General features: G+C 46.5%; 1 protein-coding gene across 2 annotated transcripts in view; it reads right to left on the minus strand.

Annotated features, from left to right (window-relative positions):
• CPLX2 (complexin 2) overlaps positions 1–23,642 on the minus strand; it is a 597,501-nt gene that overhangs the window by 118,442 nt on the left and 455,417 nt on the right. For both annotated transcript variants that reach the window (XM_069244589.1, XM_069244588.1), the window contains one exon: positions 9,941–10,025. The gene's annotated coding sequence lies outside the window, so the exon portion shown is untranslated. The remainder of the gene's footprint in view (positions 1–9,940; positions 10,026–23,642) is intronic.

The following is a 23,642-nucleotide window of genomic DNA, read 5'->3' on the forward strand; positions in this document are numbered from 1 at the left end:
ATACAGCCACGGTCTGGAGAAGCATTCCTGTATCCATCACGACTCACTCAGCCCTGCTCAGGTTTAGAAAACAACTGCAGACACACCTCTTTAAAAAACACTACATCATGATGCACTAGCAGTCCCCTTTTGATCTTAGAAAAGAGCTACGTCTCCTATCACTGAGTGGCCTCTCCCCTGGACCCTGTATGGTGCTCCGTTGTTTTTCGTCGAGGGGCGGAGGCTAGGAGAGTGAGTGAAGGGAGCAATCTGACCTGTTGGAGCCACAATGCCAAAAGAGCATCACCTGGAGATGGTGAGAAGCAATTCTCACATGAGTATAGAGGAGCAGCAGGGGCCTGGCGATTTTCAACAGCAGTGGCAAGAGGGTAATGAGACATGCCATGGTGTGAGAATGAACAATATGACATTCAGGATGGATAGTGACGATTGAATCTGTGAGAAGGGGAGCATCAAACTTACTAAAGTTGGAGCAAGAAACACACGAGCGTAAGGAGTAAGCTAGACGGTTGGAATAATCAAATATAGTGTAGTATAAGACACTGATACACCTGCTTGTAACAGAAATTGTCCAAGCTATACCACTCTGTAAGAGGCATTGTTTGTTGTTAAATCTAGTGTTTCTTTAGGCACATATGGCGTGTTATATTTGAAGAGGTCTGAACAGCACTCATTTGCTATAGGGATGCTTGCACTTGGGAAGACCAGGCTGAAACACAGGTGACATTGGTTGAACGTAGTAAAGCATCTGTCTACACGGGTGAGCCTGGAGGTTTTTTTTCTGAACGATAGTAGACGGTAAACTCTGCGTAGTCCAGACAGACAGCATGTCAGAGGGTGATGGGCTAATGATATATTGAGGTGTAATGCTCTAGAAGGGAGATGCTTGTTCAGACATGAGGTAAAACAAGCTCTGCAAAGTAAATAGGTCTAGTGTAGACTGCTACACTTTTGGCTTTGTCAAGGCTTGTTTTGAACATGTTTTGCAAAATATTATTGTTGAGGAGGCTGATGGGCCTTTGTCAATTAAAAAAGAAATTAAAAAAATATATATATATTTTCGGTCTCAAAAAGGCCACACTTCCTTTGTAGTGCTGCCTGGCACTAGAGGAGCTACTTCAAGTGTTGATGGTTTTCTTGTGAAATTGCAGAATGCTGTCACTCATAGTAAAGTTAGTCAATGGCTTAAGGGGCAGTTGATCCATTACTCCATGATGTATGCTGCTGTGGGCAGAAGAAAATGTGAAAAACACAGTAATGGACCAATTGACGAAGGGGGCAGTCAAAAGTACCCTTACAGTAAATACTTTATACTTCTAATTTTAGAAAAATAAAAGATGTTGGCTAACGTCAGACCTAAAAAGCACAGTGACTAAAATAGGTGGAGCAGTGTACCAGGCAGAAAACTGTAAAAAAAATTCTGATTTAAATGGGCAGCCAGTGCACCTGATTGCGGATGGAAGATGCTCTTCCGTACCTAGGTGTTGATTTCTTTGTGGCTTGTATGGTTTGAAGACAATTGAGAAAGGACATCTGAGGCACAAATACAATTACATTAGACTATGTGAGACCCAGTGACTTCAATGATTGCAGAACGTCAACCAACAAAAGTAAGATAAGGTATTATTTTGTTGTTACCATTTCTGAGATATGCGGGTGAAACTACAGAAGAACTTTCTTCTTCTGTAGTGACACATGCCAATCCAAAATCTGATTTCTGAGGGCACAAAGACAAGTACATGTTCTGGTGTTTGACAATGCTTCTTTGACACCTCAGCTATGGAATCCTGTGACCGACTAAACCCCATCCTGGTGATGTAAGAAGGGCATGTCCTAATTCACACTGCTTATGAAGCACACTAGGAAGTTGGATAAGAAAATTACACTTTGTGGGTCACTGTCAGAGGTTACATTTTGAAGACTTTCACAACATGGTTGCTAGATCAATTTTCTGTAGCATTAGCAATGTATGAAATCAATTACTTTTCGGGAGCAATCTCCAGACCCAACACATGAAACAAGTCGGTGCCCCACTTATCATGCATAGAAGTCTCAGCAGGTGGCTGGATAAGTGGAGCGCATTGAAGCTGTCACCGCTGATAGCCCTGTGGAGCAAATACCTGCAGGACAAGAGTGATGCCTGTTGGGAAAAGAGCTTGTGGAGATAACTGCGTTGATACTGGCTGTATTACATCTGCTTTTTGATGCGTATGTGAAAGAGAGGAAAGGTAGGATAGTGCCCTGTAATACTGTATGCCAACATCCTCGTTTTGTTGTAGTGCCAATCTAACAATGTATTACAAATATTCGTTTTGAAATAAAAACAAACATGTATTCACTTTGGTGCCTTACCTGGGAGAAGGTGGCTTTGGGTGCGCAGGGATGAACGACTCTAAAACACTGTCAGGAGAAGTTTTTTGGGTACTACTCAAAGCCTCATCACAATGGCTCATAAAACTGAGAATCTGCTGACGTGGCACACCTATGTATTAGTGGCATCAGTAAGGGTGTCCCGTCAACCATATCAAAACATTATTGATAGCCAATTCTCTGAGGAAATTTAAAAGTGCTTACTGTCCAGAAGGACAAGTTTTTGTGGTCCTACCCTAGAAGGACAAGGTATGGTGTTCATCACTGAGCTGGACATGTCTATATGGACCTAACCTAGAAGGACATAGTAATGTTCTCAGCACCAAGCGGAACTGGTAAATGTGGTCCTAACTTGAAGTGGTACCCTACAGGTCTGGCTAAACAGGAAACAATTGGTGGACCGTATTCACAACACAGGCTCTTTGCAACAAACTGAGTCAGATCAGAGTTTCTATCCTTCTGAGACCTTTATATCTCTTTGAATATCTGACTTTAACATTCTATATTAGTTTTTTTTTAAAGTAGATAACATTCTACATTTGTTTTTAAACAATAGAATTGAGCATCATTTTTATCGGCAACAATAAGTTTACTTGTTCTATTAGGCATCTCCAAAGTGGTTGACTTTGCTAATAAGGTGACAAATAATAATTCAAAAAGCATCAGTTTATTTATTTAGAGAATAGCTGGAGAGACTCTCAACCTTCCTACTGAAAAAGAGAGAAGACTCAACCTGAGATGGAAGACTAGTGTTTTCCTTTAAAATTAATGCTACTATATACAGCACCTGGGGCCTGATTTGGAGTTCATGGATGGGTTATTCTGTCACAAACATGAAGCGTCTCCCACCTGCCATAGTACAAGTGCGTTAAATCCAATAGCACTTGTAGTACAGTGGACAGGGCATCACGTTTTTGATTGAGTAACCCATCCACCAAACTCTAAATCAGGATCCCTGTTAATAGATGACATGATAGACTATAACTGCTGGCATCTATCTAGCATACTACATTTGTCACCAGACAATGTTTTGCAGTTCTGTTCACAACTTATTGCTGTATCTGATTAGACTATTTAACTGTAAACCTTGCACTTGTATAGCACACTACTCAACCGTTAGGGTCTCAAGGCGCTGAAAGCATACTGCTGTGGAACCCCTCCTAGTTTTTCCCTGTAAGACGCCCACTCCTGGGCAACCCCCAGGATGAAGCCAGGCATCCAAGCATTGTCAGGGCCGTTGTGGAGATTAAGCAAGCTATTTCCCAGAGTTACAGAGTGGGACGCATTAATTAGATTAGGCACTGAGGCGAGGCTGGTCCAAGGGAATTGAGCCCAAGACCCACCGAGGCAGGAATTGAACCCTGGTCCTGGGCCAAATCGCTGCATCAGGGTCTGCCACTTTAACCATTGTGCCACACTTCTCCACCATTGTGGCTTATCAAATTGGTCAATCAATTTGGGCAACCTCCTTTATTAGTGATTTCTAAGTTACTATTTGCCTTCAATAAAAGGACAAAAAATCGGAACTATCAGCAAATGCTGAGATGAGGAGATACAATTTAGCAAAAATAATCTGGAGGAGCTAATTATGTCACAAACGTTTACAGAGAACCAAGAGTTTCTTTTCAATAAACTCAGCTATACATTTCAGTCTATAAGAACACATTCAAATGTCTTTAAAAAATGCCCAGCTACTGAGATCAACTGTACAGGATCAATAGTGCAGATCCTGGATAAAACCATTCTGCAGAATGTATTCTACCTTAAACAGAAAACACCTGACTGACTCAAACAATTGAAAGAAAAATATGAAAGTGACTTAGGTAATGCACCTCCAGAGAGGTAGTCTTGAGATATAATGGAATTGGGGAAAATACTGATTCACGTTGACAATGATATTCTATATGGTAATACGTCACTTCTCTAACTCTGCGGTCAAAATCGGTAGGAGACAATGCCTAGGATACATTTTTGTTTTAGAGGTTTTGAAGGTCCTGGAGACCTGCACACATATTTTGGTAATGTCCAAAATGAATTAAACATCTGGAATAGGATGCCTTATTTACAGTTGAAATGGCTAGAAAGGTATCCTACTCACTAAAGAAGAGTGCATTTGCATGAAAGGTCTTATAGACTTACAAAACAAACATTGTATGTTTTAATTTGAACCCCTCCCAACTTTTGATATGTGATTGACAGACTGCTTCAATTAATTAGATATGAAATTCGTTTTCTCTTAATACGGAGAGTAAGCACGTAAATTGTTACAATTGAGATGGAGTCTTGTCACCATAGATTGAAGGTACTGGTTTAAATGGAATGGAGTTATCACCCTCACTATCACTTCCAAAATGTACCTAAAACCCTATTGTGTACTTGAACCTGGGAGATTCTGCCCCAAGTGCGGAGGCTCCACACTCGTAACTTTGTAAATCAGGCCCAGTGTCTCTAATATGCGGTGTACTTATAAAAGTGTGGTATGTATAGTCCAGGTGACACCAAGTTACAGAAGCCAAGATGTCATGGGAAGGAGGAGACAACATGAATTTGACAATGTGCTTGACAGTAAATTATATAGCTGGTTTTGCACAGAAGTATTACACAATTGCACGTTTGTTTATCGCAGTAGAGTACACATACTTGTAAGTTTGATTTCATGGTATTTGCCCAGGATTATACGATTTTAGGTAATTTGCCCAAGTCAGCAATTTCCCCAGTCCCCCGTATGCCCAATGACATAAAAGAAGCATTGGGTGTGCAGATTTAAGGCCTATTCTCTGCCACTGCTTTGTTCTGACTGAACCAGCTGAAGAGCTAGGGAGGGAGTATTTTACCACCTCTCGCCCTGTGCTTGCTGCCCCTAGTCTTAGGGGTAAAAAGAAATATAGAGGGACTGAACTGCCAGGTTTACTTTCGGCAGTTTGAACTTCTTCTCCTTCTCCTAGCCCTTCAGCAGCAAATAGGCTAAAGTGAGGGGCGAAGGGTGGGGTACGGGGTCAACCGAATGATGTCATTGTGCGAGTGATGTCACTTCCACTACCTGGGTAAATCTACATCTACGTCTGTTATGCAGACCTAACAATACCATGTGACGTGTTATTCCCAAATGTCTCTCAACAAGATGAGGAAAGGCGGCAGGAACCTGTGAGGTCGTTTGAAGTAAAGGGGGCATGGTATTTTATGTACAAGGATCATAAAGTAATGTATCTTAACAACGGAGAAAGGCTCAAGAAACGGCCGTCCACGTTTCTGCTTCCCAATGGCGTAACGAAACTTGAGGGGGCCCCCTGAAAAGTACCTGGAGGGGCTCCCTCCCTCCTGGACTCAGTCAGGGGCCTGACGCCCATGCCCAGTGTTGTGTGCTGCTGGGAGCCCCTGGAGCTCGGGGCCTCCGCATCCTGGGGGCTGCGGGGGCCTTTCATACGCCACTGTGCTTCCGTCATCGCGGCTGCTGTGGGCTCATCGCTGTATCACTCCGGAGCCGGGACCCTCTCATGCATTATTCACAGCAGATGCATTAGCGTGGAGCGCACGAGGAGATCGGAGAGTAGACACTCGGTGAGCAAAGAGGACCGCTGCAGGGCGACAGGAGGACTGCCACACAGGCACTATCTGCCTTCCCTCGGGGCGCTCTGATCACACAGGGACAGGCTGATCACACAGAGGTAGGCTGAGCACACAGGGACAGGCTGGTAACACAGGGGCAGGCTAGTCACAGATGGCATATTGATATCACATGGACAGGCTGATCCCACAGGGACAGGCTGGGAACACATGGGCAGGCTAGTCACAGATGGCATACTGATATCACATGGACAGGCTGATCACACAGAGGTAGGCTGAACACACAGGGACAGGCTGGTAACACAGGGGCAGGCTAGTCACAGATGGCATATTGATATCACATGGATAGGCTGATCCCACAGGGACAGGCTGGGAACACATGGGCAGGCTAGTCACAGATGGCATACTGATATCACATGGACAGGCTGATCACACAGAGGTAGGCTGAACACACAGGGACAGGCTGGTAACACAGGGGCAGGCTAGTCACAGATGGCATACTGATATCACATGGACAGGCTGATCACACAGGGGCATGCTAGTCACAGATTGCACCCTGATAGCACAGAGGTAGGCTGATCACACAGGGACAGGCTGATCGCATAGAGGCAGGCGAGTGAGTCACAAAGGGACAAGCTGGTTATCACACACGGGCAGACTGGTAGCATGTGACAAGCTGATTACATGGAGGCGGAAAGATCATAGAAAGGTTATAAAACCCACCATCTCAAAAGGACAGTCGGATAAGATAGAGAGAAGCTGGTTATCGCACGGGGACACACGGATAACATGGGCAGGCAGATCACTTGGGGACTGAATGATTTGCTGGGCAGACAGACTGCAGAGAGGTCACCTGACCTACAGTTACAAACAGGACAGGTTAATCAGTTAGGGGAGGACCGGTCACACAGCTGGAGCCTTGATCACACTGCATAGGATAACCATATAGAGGTTAAAGGAGTGATTATTGCAAGGGGCAAACTGATCAAACAGGGATAGACTGATGCCCGGATTGGGACAGACTGATTACTTAGGGTAAATCCGGTGTTGATGGTGTATAATGATTACACAGTGACACACAGGACCGAAGGATGACACTGCAGCCTTATAGTGGCCAGACAGTGGCAGGCTGACATCAAGGGGGTCTTTGAATGCACATGAACACACTGGAACAAGAGCACCACAGGCAGGCATACTGATCGGACGGGGACACGCTAACCACACAGCCACAGACTGATCAGGCGCGAAGAGTTAGATCCCAAAGGGTCAGAAGCACTCGGTCACAGTGAAGTGTGATCGCCACACTGGGTGTAATGTGAACCTCAGATGTTGCCCATGTGATAATATATGCTTTTCCTAAATAGGCCACTGAATCCTAGGACTGCAAAGGACAGATAGGGCACTGCTCCATCACCGACCCTCAGGTGGCATTTCAGGTCCAGCGCAGAAGGCCTGTCTCATTGGATGTGTAAAGATTGGTACCAGTCACATTATAACCTAATTAGTAAAAGTGATTTTTCACTCAGGGGGCACTGGTTAAAAAACATGTATTTTTTATACATAAAAGTTAAAGTGAAGCACAACAGTGAAACAAAAAAGTCTCAAGGCTAAAATGTTATAAAGGAATAAAATATTTATATGATAGTTGTGATTCATAGGTATTTGTGTCTAAATGTTAATTTTCTCTAACGACTGGGTAACATTTTGTGAACTTTCAGACGGGATTTGGTAGTAGTAGTGCTTAAGTGTATTTTCTTCAGTTCCAGGGCTAGCGCTCAGAAAGCCTTCAGCGTTATGCTCCAAAAGGCCTGAAAACCTGAACTCAAGCTATGTTGGTTTAAGCACCAGGGAGCTGTCCTTCGTCCTGAAGCTGGCAATACCAGGACTCTAAGGGACGGCCTGGAGAATGAAACATATATACCTCCTGTGTGCTCGCAGTCTACCTCCCCATTGTCTCATCCAAAGGACTTTTGCTTTGAGCATGGCAGCTGCAAAAACAAGATCACTTTTCATGTTATCTTGAATTTGTATATGTTGCCTCCAAAGGCACCAACCCCAGTGGAAATGGCCTATGAGATAAACGGCCAGCCCGGCCTTGCCTATATTTGCCTTCTAACAGTTGCAGTAGGATTGTCCAGTACTTTCAGCTTCTGCAAGAAATTGTACACCCTGTCCAGGGACAGTCGCCTCAGACAACAATACAGACTCTATTTTCCATCAAAGTTAGTTTTTTCCAGGTCCAATTAGTGTCTTGAACCTTGGCCAGCCTACTGTTTGGAGCCCCTAGGAGGTTGGGAGCCAAAGGAGGTCCTATGCTACCCTCCACTTGGACTTTTCTTCCTCTGTGGTTTTGCTGTTGTGGTCAGAGGCTGTGCAGAGCTCAATGGTTCCTCTTGTCAGTCGCAAAATGCTTGTGAATAATGGTGCTGTGGATTAGGACACTGGCATGGGACCTCAATGCAGCCCTGTGGAGGTCATCACAACACATTGTTTTATACTGTGCCTCATACCACTCTCCTGCCTTTAAAATAATCTACAAATAAAAGGAGGTAGCATCATTCATTCTATTGGCACTTATTTTACCGATTCTGAATGACGGAAATCTGAGCCAGTCTTGCTGAGATTCCAATCATGGCCTGGACATTATCACTTTTCTTAGTGGTGAGTGTTAAAAATAATGAGCCATCTTACCGGTAACTAAAAAAAAATCTATGTGGAACTGCTGCTACCTGGAGCTTTAGGTTTTTGACTATACAAGCATAATAGAAAGTGCTTCATTAGAGCTGGTGGGAGCCACCGTCACTTATTTTTGGGGACCGACGCTTATTTTTCTGCATAAGATAGTTACACAGGACAAGAGAGGAAAAAACACACCCATTGGAATGACGGAGGAAGTGAAAATCACAAAACTGTCACAAAGGGAGAAAACAGGAACCTGCAAGAGTGAGATAAAGAGGCTGAGAGTGTCTGGCAGTGGATAAAAGAGGCACGAGGAGGCTTTAAGACTACAAGCCTTGATATCTGGCGCGTCCATGTCTAACTGGATCAGCCGCAGGCTTCTGAGTAAGGATGGACAGAATTTCAATTACACCTGAGGATTTGAAGCAATTTTGGTAATTCTGCACTACTCTATGACACAGAAGTACTGCTAATTAGGTGGCTCCTCCTCCTCACGTAATTAAGAGTAATTTTGGGGGAACAAATCCTAATGCGAGAACACACTTAGTGAGTGCAATTAGCTGCTCATGCCTGCTGTTAGTGTTCTGTTGAATTTAGTGCTATTTCTTAGCACAAAATGTATTCTTGTATCCATTTTGGAAGTGAGGAGGCATTTATGTGCCAAGAAATAGCACTAAATACAGAATTACTCTTGTTCCCTAATTCAAGTGTTATCTGGCACTATTTTTAGGTAGTTCCACATGATTAAGCTGCAATGAATTACACAAATTACACTCACCCCCACTGCTGAGCAGAACTTTAGGCACCAGCACTCTTTTTTTACAAATTAAGCACTGAATAGAGAACCCGATCTGTTATGAAGTGCTCTGGGTACCATTACTATGAGATTTTCTTCACTCTTACCTTTCAGAGACAGAAGCTCAAAAAAGGCTTACTATGTCCCAAAGCCTGGCTTGTGACTGACTGTATCACACCACAACACCCTCTGACAGGTGACTGCTGCCATAAAATCTCCATATTTGTCACTAGGCATGTCCTCTTCTGACCAAAAAGTCAAAGTATCTCGTGTAAATTCACCTTGGATGCCTAACTTCTTTAAGGTCCTGGTGAGTCAGAACTGGAGACCTGAGCCTTTCCCACGTCTCACAGATTAGTTTAAATGAATATTTAGAATTCGTGTTGCATACCTCGCTGCTCTTGTCACAAACACTAAAATCAAAGGGACTCACACTGCATGCATGAGCTCGGTTGTACTCCGCACCAATCAAATCACCAGACAAACAACACAAGTATTTGTATAAATCGCCAACTTCAATAAGAAACTCACCTTTTGACTTTGTCCCTGTCACTCAGCTAGCCAAGCCTTGACCTCACTTCTCATAGCGTTCTGTTGCAGGTGATGCTATGGCGCACTGGAGCGGGGGGGGGGGGAGACGGGGTGGAGAGAAAAGACAAGTGCAATTAGGATCACAAATAAGAAAATACATCCAGGAATTTGGCTATCTTGGAAAAGAGCAACAGGTAGGAGAATTGTGTAGGATGTATGTGTCTGTACGTATGTAGGCACAGGGCAGCATGTGTGATTGTACAGCATTCTTAATCAACTGGGAGGAACAACTCATTGTCCATACTAGTGCATCACCTTGTGGGACGGGGTGTGTTTTATTAATATGTGTGAAAGAGGTCCAACCAATAGCTTTTGCCTGCATGGAGCCAACAAGAGAAGGATTGGAGATTGCTGAACAGGAATGTATCACAATCATCTGGGCGCTGGAAACCCAAAGCATTTCATGGGTGGCACACCTTTTGCTGCCTAGGCTGGTCCTTGGTTCCTTCAGTAACTAGTGGAAATCTAAAAACACCGAAATGATTGGCTATAGGTGCTGCTAAACGGCCTAAGGGCATCACCAGATTGGGGTGCCATGTGCCCATCGCTGATTTTTAAACTGGATTTGCTGGGATAGGTTTTAGATTCCTTTTATCAAACATGTCAGGGAGAAGTAGTAACAAAGCTTCCACAGACCATGTCCAGTCCCTGGGTTTATTATGACCATAAATGTCCACCAGCCATCTCGTTCGTTGATACTGAGGCAGCGATGAAAAGGGACAGTGTATTATTATCTATTTTCCAAAGAGCAATACTTCTCTTCTCCATGTTTATGCTTACATGGTGCATTTGATTGAGAAACTACAATTTTGCTCCCGGATTAAAGATCCAAAGCCAAGAGCCAAGTTCGGGTCCATATTCGCTGGCTAGGAAATGCCACTTAGAGAAGGCTAAACGCAAAGCTCACTACTTTGAGCATCATTAGGCAACAGACAGGGCTGTTCAAGCCTGGCTAGCAGGGAGCAAACAGCTCAGTTCTCCATCTGTCGGAATAAGACCCGAATTATTTACATATTGGCAGAATGGAAACACAGCAGAGATGGTGCCCAGAAGCAGGATTACCAGACATGCCCCTGCTTTCTGGCATTCACAGATGTGTGCTAATTAACACAAGGTGGACGAGGAATACCGCCGTGCCTCCTGGTACTTGCCACAAATGTTTCCAGCAGCTACATAGTGCCAGCGTCAGGATGCATAAATTACTAAACGTAACAATTGTAGCCTTGGTTATTCCCCATTTTTACCTCATCCTGGAAATAGTATGTTACTGACTACTGATAATGTCAATACTGCCACAGTCATTACCACCTTGTTCAACGACGTCCCTAATCGTAGCCATTGCTTAGAATCATGTCAAATTAATTTAGTGGGACGGTTGAAACAGTGCCTGCTCCTGTTAACAAAAGGCTCACTTTAAACCTTGCGAACATGCAAGCAGCAAATACATAGCAGCTTTCCACAGCACTCACTGGAAGTACGACCCTTGCAAAAATGTGAGTGCGGTGTTTTTGTACAGACTTTTTACTACCGTGCCGTACACTACATTCTCAGAACATTACACATTAAAGCCCATATATATGCCATGCATGAGCCCCTACCCCCATGCGTATGTACACATTTACTGAGCCTGAGCCAGTGCTTAATTTGAACCAGTAGTTTCCGGTGCAGGGCACTGGCACTTATTTTTGAGGGCCTGCACTTATTTTTCTGCCTCAAGCATTTACAGCGAGCAAAAGACACATATGGGAAAGACAGAGGAAGAGAAAAAAAACCTTCACAAATGGAGAAAGCAGAGAGCTGCAGGAGTGAGCTGAAGGGGCAAAGAGTGCCCGTATACGGATTGAAGAGGCCTGAGATGGATTCAGAATTACGCTGCCTCAGTATTCTGTGCTCACGCATTAAATTGCAGCAGCCCTGTGTTTAAGAGGAGGGCTTTGGGCAATAGCATGTTTTTTTATTACAAATTAACCCCTCGCCTGAGCACACATAAAGCCAACAGTGTACAGTGCACCTTCTTCCACAGCATGGCAGCCACTGCCCATGTTGTGAAAGGATACCACCAGAAGGAAAATAATGTGAGCCTTTTAGAGATGTTTTGCAATGTACGTCAACAAATACAGACACTCAGAGCATACTACTTAACAACCTCACATTAGCAAACACACTAGTAAGTACAATAACTGCCATACTCATGAACAGCCTGGCAGTATCGGCGGTCTCAATCTGCCAGGGCAGCACTGCTTGCAGAGCTGCCCTGGGGATTACAAGTCCCCTTTCTGCCAGCGTTTGCATGACGGTAGCCCTGCCATGCAAAGCCTGAAGGAAGGGGGTGCCGGGGGCCTTATGGGGGCCCCTGCACTGCCCATGCACTTGGCATAGGCATTGCAGGGGCCACCAAGGCCAGCCCTGTTGCGCTTTCCACTGCCCGAATTACGGGCATTGGAAAGCGGGACAGGTGCTACTGCACCTGCCACATTGCCACCAGCTCGATTACGAGTCAACATCAATGTTAAGGCTCTGTTTGATGTAGGGCTGGTGGGCGGAAACACTGTTTCCACCCGCCGGCCCTATTCTGCAGTAAACTTGTAATAGGGCCGGCGGTGTTCTGGGCTGTCAGGTGGCGGTACAAGTTTGGCAGGCGGCTTCCCCCACCTGCCAAACTGGTAACGAGGGCCTAAATCTAAACATCCAGCAGCATACTCCTGATCACGTCTGAGCCCACCAAAAGTGAGGGAGGTCGTTAAAAGAATTAAGGTGTGCTCTGCAGAATACTCGAAGGACTGCTGTGAAACCAGACCTGGGGTCTCTCTGACAGTGCGTCTCCCAAAGGTCAGATTGTGTCACCTGAAGTCAACATACTCAGCTGGAAGAGATGAGGATCTGCCTGAAGGGCTTAGAATCCTGGCTGCCTGCTGAGCGTGGGAAGGCGCGTGCCTGGCCCTGCAGAAGGAAGAGCTGTCCAGGAGAAGAGAAACAATGTTTCTCCTCGAGTGAGGACTCAGGAGAAGCTGACAAACCTGTGTAAGTGATTCAGGAGTGATCAGGGTAGTGCAGAGTCCCCCAGGAACCTCTGTGCAAATCTCAGGAGCTTCTAATTAAGAGTATGCCATATTGTGTTGTCCAGCACCCTGTCATGGGCTGAGCAAATGGTGTTGCCACTTCAGAAGAGAAGGGGATTGAATCATTGCTGAAGTGTGAAGCCTCAAACCGGTGATGAGGTTGCAACAGCACCAGACACCACAAAGAAGACCTGGCCTGGAGGCCACAAATTTTGGAAAGCGAAGTGCCATTCTGCAGCAGCTAACCATGGAGACTGCCAACATCGAAGACTAATGTCACCGCATAAGCCTTCTACCAGAGCCACTACTAGGAAGATCATCATGCTGCAACAGTCTCTGTGGTCATCTACAAAGAAGGAGTCCACCTTGTGAGGTGGACTGCCACCAATGGCTATTACACAGTTACCAACAGGCAACCATAGGCTTAGCTGAACCTGAGAAAGAAGGGAAGACTTGGACGTGCAGGCAAATCTGTGTTCCCACCTGTAACTTTTTGGTCCCAAAGACATTATGAACATTGAACTGAGTTTCACACTTAACTCATGAGAACTTTTGGTTGATTGAACCCTGAGCCTAAAATTTCCATATGTCCTAATATAGTGAAATGAGTGATGAAGCTCGACCTAGCAGAAGGGAAGACAGTCACCAGAGAAGGAAGGTGAACTAATGACAACTTTGTATGACATAACAAATTGGATTGTTTAGTATATAGTTCTTCCCATACATTAAAAGTACTTTCTTCAAAAAGATGAGCACTGGGCTGGACTTAACGTTATAATGTCTGTTGTTTGACTGTTGAGTTCTGAGCTCTTGCCTCCCACACCACTGCCTCCATGAAAAGCCTGTGATTACTCGGACTTGTTCCCCTGAGAGTCAAGTGTCTAAAGAGTTGCCCTTGGCCCACTTTGCAGAGTCATAATAGAGAGACCCCATGAAAAAAACATGGTTGAAGCACATTAGGCCCTGTCTTCCTTGAATGGGGGGGGAGGGGCTGACAACAGCTCCCTAAGTTAGCCATTAAAGGCTCCTATCTCGCCCTAAACTAGTACATGGACCCAAAAAGCGGTTAAAAAAAGCCTTAAATGAAAGTGCAACCAAACTTGGGGCCTTATTTTTATTTTCATGAAACTGAAATTCCTTTCATTTCTGGAGCAAATCCGGAGTAGAATCACCCACGTGAATTTCGTCTACAATATACCCCTATGGTGGACGAAATCATGCTGATGGGAACAATTCCATATTGGCATTTTCCTCTAGAAACTGACGGATTTTCAATTCCCTCGGAATCTTAATTGATGGCCTTAGAGCACAGGCTAAATTATATAAACCTACTCAGTCTGCAGCTAAGGGTACTTTTCTAGTTGTAAACTCAACTAGAAAGCACTTTGAGCAGCTCAGTGGCATGTCCTGAAACATGCAGTGTTCAATACACTGTAATAAAGATACACACTTAGGGAATACATTAAATTGCATTCTAACAAGTAAACAGAGTCGGGGTGCCGGAAGCTGTACACTCACAGGATCAAACACACTCGATCTTGCTATAAACTGCATGGCCATGTGTGGAAGCATGATCACAGTACACCAAAGGCCACAGCTATATGAAGTCACAGATTGAAAGTAAACTGACGCGAGAATCAGGTGTGCAAACACGTAAAGGCCACTTCCACGTACACTGACCTAGGAAGTAACACTGAATCGTGTATTGCAAACGTATGTGGCACCCCTTCAAACTGTGTTGGGGGTCTTCAGATTTCACGCAGATTGGCCGCCTTGGCTGTACACCGACCCTGGACAGAGTGCAGCTCTCTGCACTGCAGGGCCTCGGGGTTCCATGTTACACGTCTATTACGTGTGCTCAAATACAGTGTAGTAAAGTACACAGTCACATTTGCGAGTATACACATGGGCGTTTAAATACTCCCGCACAACGAGTGCACGCAGCGATCCGAGCAACACATGCACACACAGCACGCCACACGGTCCTCTTCTCACAGCGAGACGTGCATATAACGTGGTCACTGTACTCCACGCGCGCGCTCTATGTGGCTGGCACCTATGCGTACGAGGAGCCAGCGCACCGCACACGCGGTGTTACCATGTCGAGGTCCATTCTCAGCACAGAGTTGACACACGTCCCTCCGCTCGCCCCTGTCCTGTGGTAGATCGCAGCTCTCAGGGGCTGCAGCTGGAGTTCTATGTGCTAACATAGAGCCACTGCTGTTTGATGTTCAGGATGCGCTTCCGCCCCTCTCCCCTCCTCCCGGCCCTCACCATCTCCCCTTTACATTCCAAAGGCAAAGCTCTTTATCTCACCTGGATACCCTGGGGGCGGCCTGTCTGCAGAGACACTCACGCCTATGTCTGCCTGGAAGAGAGACCCCAAGGCTAGCCTGGAGCAGGTGCTCCGCCCATCACTGTGCGCGCTGGAGGGAGAGGGGGGAGAGGCATCGAGTGATTTGGCGCGAGACGTTTGTAAGCGAGAGATACGAGTGAGGGGTGTTTGAGGTGTTTAATTCCAGAGCAGAGACCGCGATCTCGCAGTCCCGGAAGCCGCAGGGAGAGGTGCAGGAGTATTAATGAAGCCACGAAGACGTAGGCTATGCTACAGGAGCACTGCTGAATCTCAAGGTGTGCTGCTGCGGGTGTCGTACTAAGGTTCAAAAGGCACTGGGTGCTGCAGGTGTACTGCTGAAGCTCAGAACGTGGTGGTGCTACCCGTGTACTTCTGAAGACCTGAAGGTGCAGTGATGCAGGTGTACTGCTAATGACCTGAAGGTGCAGAGTTGCTGCAGGTGTACTGCTAATGACCTGAAGGTGCAGAGTTGCTGCAGGTGTACTGCTAATGACCTGAAGGTACAGGGTTGCTGCAGGTGTACTGCTGAAGACCTGAATGTGCAGTGATGCCGCAGGCGTACTGCTAATGACCTGAAGGTGCAGGGTTGCGGCAGGTGTACTGCTGACGACCTGAAGGTGCAGTGATGCCGCAGGTGTACTGCTAATGACCTGAAGGTGCAGGGTTGCTGCAGGTGTACTGCTAAAGACCTAAATGTGCAGTGTTGCTGGAGGTGTACTGCTAAAGACCTGGAGGTGCAGTGTTGCTGTAGGTGTTGTGCTGAAGAACTAAAGGTGCAATGGTGCTCCAGGTGTACAGCTGCAGCTCTAAAGGTGCATTGTTGCTGCAGGTGTGTTGCTAAAGATCTCAGGGTGCAGTGGTGCTGCAGGTGTACTGCTGTGGTGCTGAAGGTGCAGCGGTGTTGCAGGTGTACTGCTGAGGTCGGTACAGTGATGCTGAAGGTGTACTACTGAAGCTCTGAGGATGCAGTGTTGCTGCAGGTGCACTCCTGAAGACCTGAAGGTGCCGTGGTGCTGCAGGTGTCCTGCTGAAGCTCCGAAGGTGCAGTGTTGCTGAAGGTGTACTGCTGAAGCTCTGAAGGTGCAGGGTGTGCTGCAGGTGTACTGCTGAAGCTCTGAAGACTCAAGGTGTGCTGCAGGTGTATTTCAGGTGTGCTGAAGATGGTGCAGGGGTGTTGCAGGTGTATTGCTGAAGACCTGAAGTTTCAATGGTGCTGCAGGTGTACTACTGAGCACTGAAGGTGCTGTGGCACTACAGGTGTCCTGCTGAAGCTCTGAAGGTGCAGTGGTGCTGCAGGTGTACTGCTGAAGTTGGTGCAGTGGTGTTGCAGGTGTAGTTCTGAAGCTCTGAAGATGCTGTGGGGTTGCCAGTGTACCCCTGAAGCTCTGGAGGTGCACGGTGTGCTGCTGTGGGTGTAGTGCTGCAGCTCTAAAGGTGCAGGGCGTAGTGCACATGCATTGCAGAGTCGCCGAAGCCTCAACGTGCGCTACAGAAGTACTGCAGAATCTCTGAACCTGCAGGGTGTACTCCAGGAAGTACAGGGTGCACCTCTGAAGGCACTTGGGGGCTGTTGGTGTATTGTTCACTCTCTGAAGCTGCAGGATGTGCTCCTGCTGTAGTTTTGCTGAAGCTCTGACAGCGCAGGGGGTGCAGCTGCGGTATTACTGAAGCGCAGGGTGTGCTGCAGGTGTATTTCTGAAGCTGGTGCAGTGTTGCTGCAGGTGCACTACTTAAGCTCTGAAGGTGCAGTGATGCTGGAGGTGTACTGCTGAAGCTCTGAAGCTGCAGGATGTGCTCCTGCATTAGTATTGCTGAAGCTCTGACAGTGCAGGTTGTGCGGCTGCAGTATTGCTGAGCGCAGGGTGTGCTGCAGGTGTATTTCTGAAGTTGTTGCAGTGTTGCTGCAGGTGCACTGCTGAAACTCTGAAGGTGCAGTGGTGCTGCAGGTGTATTGCTGAAGCTGCAGGAGGTGCTCCTGCGGTAGTATTGCTGAAGCTCTGACAGAGCTGGGTGTGTGGCTGCGGGATTGCTGAGCGCAGGGTCTGCTGCAGGTGTATTTCTGAAGTTGGTGCAGTGTTGCTGCAGGTGCACTACTGAAGCTCTGAAGGTGCAGTGGAGCTGCAGGTGTATTGCTGAAGCTCTGACAGCGCAGGGTGTGCAGCTGCTGTATTGCTGAAAGCATAGGGCAAGTCGCTGCTGGTGTATTGCTGAGTGCAGGGTGTGCTGCAGGATGAAGCTCTGAGGGCACAATGTGTGCTGCAGGTGCACTTTTCATGCTCTGAAGCCACAGTATGCTAAAAGGCTCTCTTTTGATCTGCCAGTGATGTGGTTGTAAATACAGTGCCAACTAAACTCTGCTGCAGCCGTGCCACCCATTAATGGGTGCACAGAGTCACACACTAGTGTGGGTTTATCTATAGGTTTCCAAGACTGCGGGCTGGTCGCGGTGCTGTAGCGGCTGAGAAGAGCTGACCCCGGCTGTGAAAGGTCTCGTCCATGCACTTATGAAACCTGGGAGCTGTCCTTTCAGCACCACAAGTTTCACACAGGCACTAAGGGCCACATGTGCAAAGTTGCAAATCCTCCAATTCAGAAAATCAGAAGTTTTGTGCATGCAAAACCCTTTTTACCAATGTACTACACACATTTAGGGATACAGATTCGAGATTCTAAAAGTGTTTAGTAAAGGATACTGTTTCAGTATCTGGAGATGGCTTGTTGTATGCATCCCTTCCAAATACCAAATCAGTATCATATGTATCAATGTTTTGTGACTGAAATCCAGCTGCAAAACATATTTTACTGACCCCCAAATTGGGTTGCATTTGCAAAAGGGAAGGGGTTTCACCTTTTTGAATATACAAAAAAGTACCAAAAAAAAAAAAAAGGAAAAAAAAAATGTAAACGAAGTTCCATTTCCTTTAAGGAAAATGGGCTGCATTTAAAAACAATTTATTCCACCCTCCCTATCATCGCTGTGAGTCGTAGTGGGTTGCAATTTGTAACATATCTCGTTAATATTCATGAGGCAGGTTGAATTGAAACACACTATGATTCAGTATTTTCTAAACCAACCTAGTAGCACATAGGTCAGTTAGGAAAGCACCACATCATAAATACTGGTTGCAAATTCTGACCAGTATTTTACGAACAGCGCTTTGAACATCTGGCAGTTAATCCTTTAGAGTCCTCGCAGGGAACTTTATTGCTTTGCAGTTTTGGGTATTATGACTTCCAACTAACCACTGAGCTCAATGCCAGGTTTAGAGTTTGGCGAGGAATACTCTGTCACCGCCAAACTGTAAATTAGGCACTTAGTTTGTCCTGAATGCCTCTTGAGGAACACAGAGAATCTTGGGCATGAAAGTGAAACATCCCAAGAAGGCAGGCCTCAAGGTCCCCTCTCAAAGGAAGGCGGCCGAATCACAGAGGAATGGAAAAGAGTGTTCTTTTTCTTACACTCACATGCTTTTATGATTGGTTCCAAAAATATAACTTGGAAATAAAATGTCAATATTCCAGTAATAATCATATACAATTAATATAAACAGAAAGAACTGAGCCCTCTTTCCAATTTAATTACTAGCGAGTTGCATGCTTTGGGATGAGTCCTCAAAGCATGGGAGAGGGTGTGAAAAGGTACTCCTTTAACAATGCTTCTTATACTGATAAATGATTTTGTGAATCAGTCCCAGTGTGTTTAATTAGCACCCGCACATCCACATATTGTTCTAAACTGATATGCTGTGCTGCTGACACTATGACTGCACGGGCGTGCTCCAGTGCTACTGCTGAACCCCTTAAGGTGCAGGGTGAACTCCAGTGGTACTGCTGAACCTCTTAAGGTGCAGGGTGTGCTCCAGTGCTACTGCTGAACCTCTTAAGGTACAGGGTGAACTCCAGTGGTACTACTGAACCTCTTAAGGTGCAGGGTGTGCTCCAGTGCTACTGCTGAACCTCTTAAGGTGCAGGGTGAACTCCAGTGGTACTACTGAACCTCTTAAGGTGCAGGGCGTGCTCCAGTGGTACTGCTGAACCCCTTAAGGTGCAGGGTGAACTCCAGTGGTACTGCTGAACCTCTTAAGGTACAGGGTGAACTCCAGTGGTACTACTGAACCTCTTAAGGTGCAGGGTGTGCTCCAGTGGTACTACTGGTTCTCTAAAGGTGCAGGGTGTGCTCCAGTGGTACTACTTGCTCTCTAAATGTGCAGGGTGTGCTCCAGTGGTACTACTGGTGCTCTAAAGGCGCAGGGTGTGCTCCGGTGGTACTACTGATGCTCTAAAGGTACAGGGTGAACTCCAGTGGTACTGCTGAACCTCTTAAGGTACAGGGTGAACTCCAGTGCTGCTGCTGAACCTCTTAAGGTACAAGGTGTACTCCAGTGGTACTACTGGTGCTCTAAAGGTGCAGGTTGTGCTCCAGTGGTACTACTGAAGTTCTAAAATTGCAGGATGTGCTGCAGGTGAACTCTGAAGGTGCAGAGAGTGCTGCAGGTGTACTACTGGAGCTCTGAAGGTGCAGGGTGTGCTGCAGGTGTACTGCTGAAGCTCTGAAGGAGTAAGGTGTGCTGCAGGTGTACTACTGAAGCTCTGAAGGAGCAGGGTGTGCTGCAGGTGTACTGCTGAAACTCTGAAGGAGTACGGTGTGCTGCAGGTGTACTACTGAAGCTCTGAAGGTGCAGGATGTGCTGCAGGTGTACTGTTGAACCTCTGCAGGTGCAGGATGTGCTGCAGGTGTACTGCTGAAGCTCTGAAGGTGCAGGATGTGCTGCAGGTGTACTGCTGAAGCTCTGAAGGAGTAAGGTGTGCTGCAGGTGTACTGCTGACCCTCTGCAGGTGCAGGATGTGCTGCAGGTGTACTGCTGAAGCTTTGAAGGTGCAGGGTGTGCTGCAGGTGTACTGCTGAAGCTCTGCAGGTGCAGGGAGTTGTGCAGGTGTACTGCTGAAGCTCTGCAGGGGCAGGATGTGCTGCAGGTGTACTACTGGAGCTCTGAAGGTGCAGGGAGTGCTGCAGGTGTACTTCTGAAGCTCTGAAGGTGCAGGGAGTGCTGCAGGTGTACTGCTGAAGCTCTGAAGGTGCAGGGAGTTGTGCAGGTGTACTGCTGAAGCTCTGAAGGTGCAGGGAGTTGTGCAGGTGTACTGCTGAAGCTCTGAAGGTGCAGGGAGTGCTGCAGGTGTATTGCTGGAGCTCTGAAGGAGCAGGGTGTGCTGCAGGCGTACTGCTGAAGCTTTGAAGGTGCAGGGTGTCCTGCTGCTGTGTGTGTTTTGCTCATTTGAAAAGGAGTGAGCTAATGATCAAAAGCCTCACATTGATCTTATTCCCTGACCCAACCTTAATGTTAAACCTCGCCCTGGCCCTGAAACCGAGCCCAATGGCGCCCTTATGATAAACCCCAGCCTTGTGTTTCGACTCTGTGGCTAATATCAACCCAAAACCCTGAACTTACACCTAAGCCTAAGGCAGACTCTACGCATAAACGTAATTGTCACACTGAGCCTAACACTAGGTTTAGCCTAATGCCAAGCGTTATCAAGAATAAAGACTTAACATGATTTCAAAGTAAAACTTTTTAAACTTTTTTTAAAAATTTCACATTATCTGTATATCTGCTTTAGGTGTTTATGACTGCACAACCCCTGGGTGTTCAAATCGTCATAGGTGACTTGGAACGTTGCCAAACCTCAACAAATTAAATCCAACATCAAAGAGCGTACATCTGTTACCTTCGACCTCTCACGCAAACCCACTTCCTCCGGCAGCAATACTTTTTAATTATTTAAAACTTTTCTCACAGCACAAAGGTAGCCCCTCCCCTGCTCTGTGGGATGCAGTTAGTTGATGAAAGCAGCATCTCCACTCCTCTGTAGAATGAGATGAGATGATGGTGGCTGCGTCTCCCCTCTTCAGTGGCATGCAGTGTGATGATGAAGGCTGCATCTCTCCTCCTCTGTGGCATGCAGTGTGTTGTGGAGGCTGCATTTCCTCTCCTCTGTGGGATTCAGCGTGTCGATAAAGGCAGCATCTCACCTCCTCAGTGTGATGTAGCCTGTTTATGATGGCTGAATCTCCCCTCCTCAATGGGATGGAGTGTGTTGATGAGGGTTGTGTCCCTCCTTCTCTGTGGGATACAGTGTGCCTCTCTCCTCAGGGGGGTGGAGTGTGTTGAGGGCTGTACCTCTCCTTCTCTGTGGGATACAGTGTGCTCTCTTCCTCAGTGGGATGCAGTGTATTGATGAGGGCTGGGTCCCTCCTTCTTTGTGGGATACAGTGTGCTCCCGTCCTAAGTGGGATGCAGTGTGTTGAGGGCTGTGCCTCGCCTTCTCTGTGGGATACAGTGTGCTGTCTTCCTCTGTGGCATGCAGTGTGTTGTGAAGGCTGCATCTCCCCTTCTCTGTGAGATGCAGTGTGGTCATGAAGGCTGCATCTCCCCTTCTCTGTGGGATGAAATGTGATGATAAAGGCAGCATCTCACCTCCTCTGTGGGATGTAGTGTGTTGATGATCGCTGAATCTCCCCTCGTCAGTGGGATGAAGTGTGTTAATGAAGCCTGCACCACCCCTCATCAGTGGGATGCAGTGTGTTGATGAAGGCTGCGACTATCCTTCTCTGTGGGATACAGTGTGCTCTCTTCCTCAGTGGAATGCAGTGTGTTGATGAAGGCTGTATCTCTCCTGCTCTGTGGCATGCAGTGTGTTGTGAAGGCTGCATCTCCCCTTCTCTGTGAGATGCAGTGTGGTAATGAAGGCTGCATCTCCCCTTCTCTGTGGGTGAAATGTGATGATAAAGGCAGCATCTCACCTCCTCTTTGGGGTGTAGTGTGTTGATGATGGCTGAATCTCCCCTCGTCAGTGGGATGCAGTGTGTTGATGAATGCTGCGAGTCTTCTCTGTGCGATGCAGTGTCTCCCTCTCCACAGTGGGATGCAGTGTGTTGATGAAAGTTGCATCTCCCCTTCTCTGTATGATGCAGTGTGTTGATGAACTAAGCAATGCATCTACCCTCCTGTATAGGATGCCGTGTGCTGATGAAGGCAGCATCAGTGATCATGGGAGAGGGCTGCCATATTTCATCAGGCTATCTTGTATGCCCTATTTCAAAACAAGGTTGTCATGTGTGCTGATGATCCTGGGGCAAAGTTGCTATTCTGGATCAGGAACAGGGCTGCCATGTAAAGCTTGATTTAACACGAGCCTACCATGTACGCCCAGGATGATGGAACAAGACTACCATGTTTGCCCAGGATAAAGTCTGTCCTGCACACCCTGCTATGATAGCTGGTGTCCATGTGTTTCTGGATCAAGCATGGCAAGATCAAGCTAACATATATGCTCGGCTCCAGGATAATGTTTCTGCTATTTTTTTTCACCATTTGTACTGCGTGATGTCCTACAGACAGGAATTTGACTCATATTGTCTATAATATCAAATGAAGCACTCAGTACGTAATGGGTTTGTAGTGTTGAGCTGATAAGCACTTAGTTGTATGTTTATTAATCCATCAATGTCATTTGTGCCATGCAACTAACTATACATGGACCATGCACAATATCCACTATACGGCGCCTGACTTGCCCACAAGATCACATTTCAATTATACACTATTGGATGGCACAAATTATTTAGCACTGAGGGGATCACTACATGCATCTCTGCTATTGGCTCATTAAATGCTTAGCAAATCCCATGAATGGGTAGCATAGAGTGCTAAATTCCCCCAGTCTGAAAGTTGTCAGATATTTGGGAATAACATTTTATGGAGACCAGACACACACAAAACAAGTTAGCACGTTCACCACACCTGCCACGGACGGGTGGTATGGAGCACATTTTCATTCCTGTTCATTCATTTATGCTGGCTGTACAAACCAGAGTACAGGTGTTAGATCTGTCCGGAAATAAGCGAGCGGTGTGATTTCAAAAGCTGACTCAAAGTGAAGCGGCTGGAGGGCTTGTAAGAAAGTCAAAAAGTCACATTCTGTGTTAATGTCAGTCACCAGCTCCCGGTCTGCTACAAAAACAGACACGGAAATTGATTCAAAGTAAACCGACCAGAGTCATTCTTGTAAGAAAGTCAATAAGTCACATTCTGTTGCAATAATAGTCATGAGCTCCCGAAGTACTCAATGAAGGCTTCCAAGACCCTTTTTTCAACTCACAGGGGTCTCAGGAAAAAAACGTACCTTCTACCTGCGGACAGTATAACCTGATACAATGCAACCAGACCTT

Source organism: Pleurodeles waltl, chromosome 7 (genome assembly GCF_031143425.1).
Source record: "Pleurodeles waltl isolate 20211129_DDA chromosome 7, aPleWal1.hap1.20221129, whole genome shotgun sequence".
In the NCBI taxonomy this organism is placed as follows: Eukaryota; Metazoa; Chordata; class Amphibia; order Caudata; family Salamandridae; genus Pleurodeles; species Pleurodeles waltl.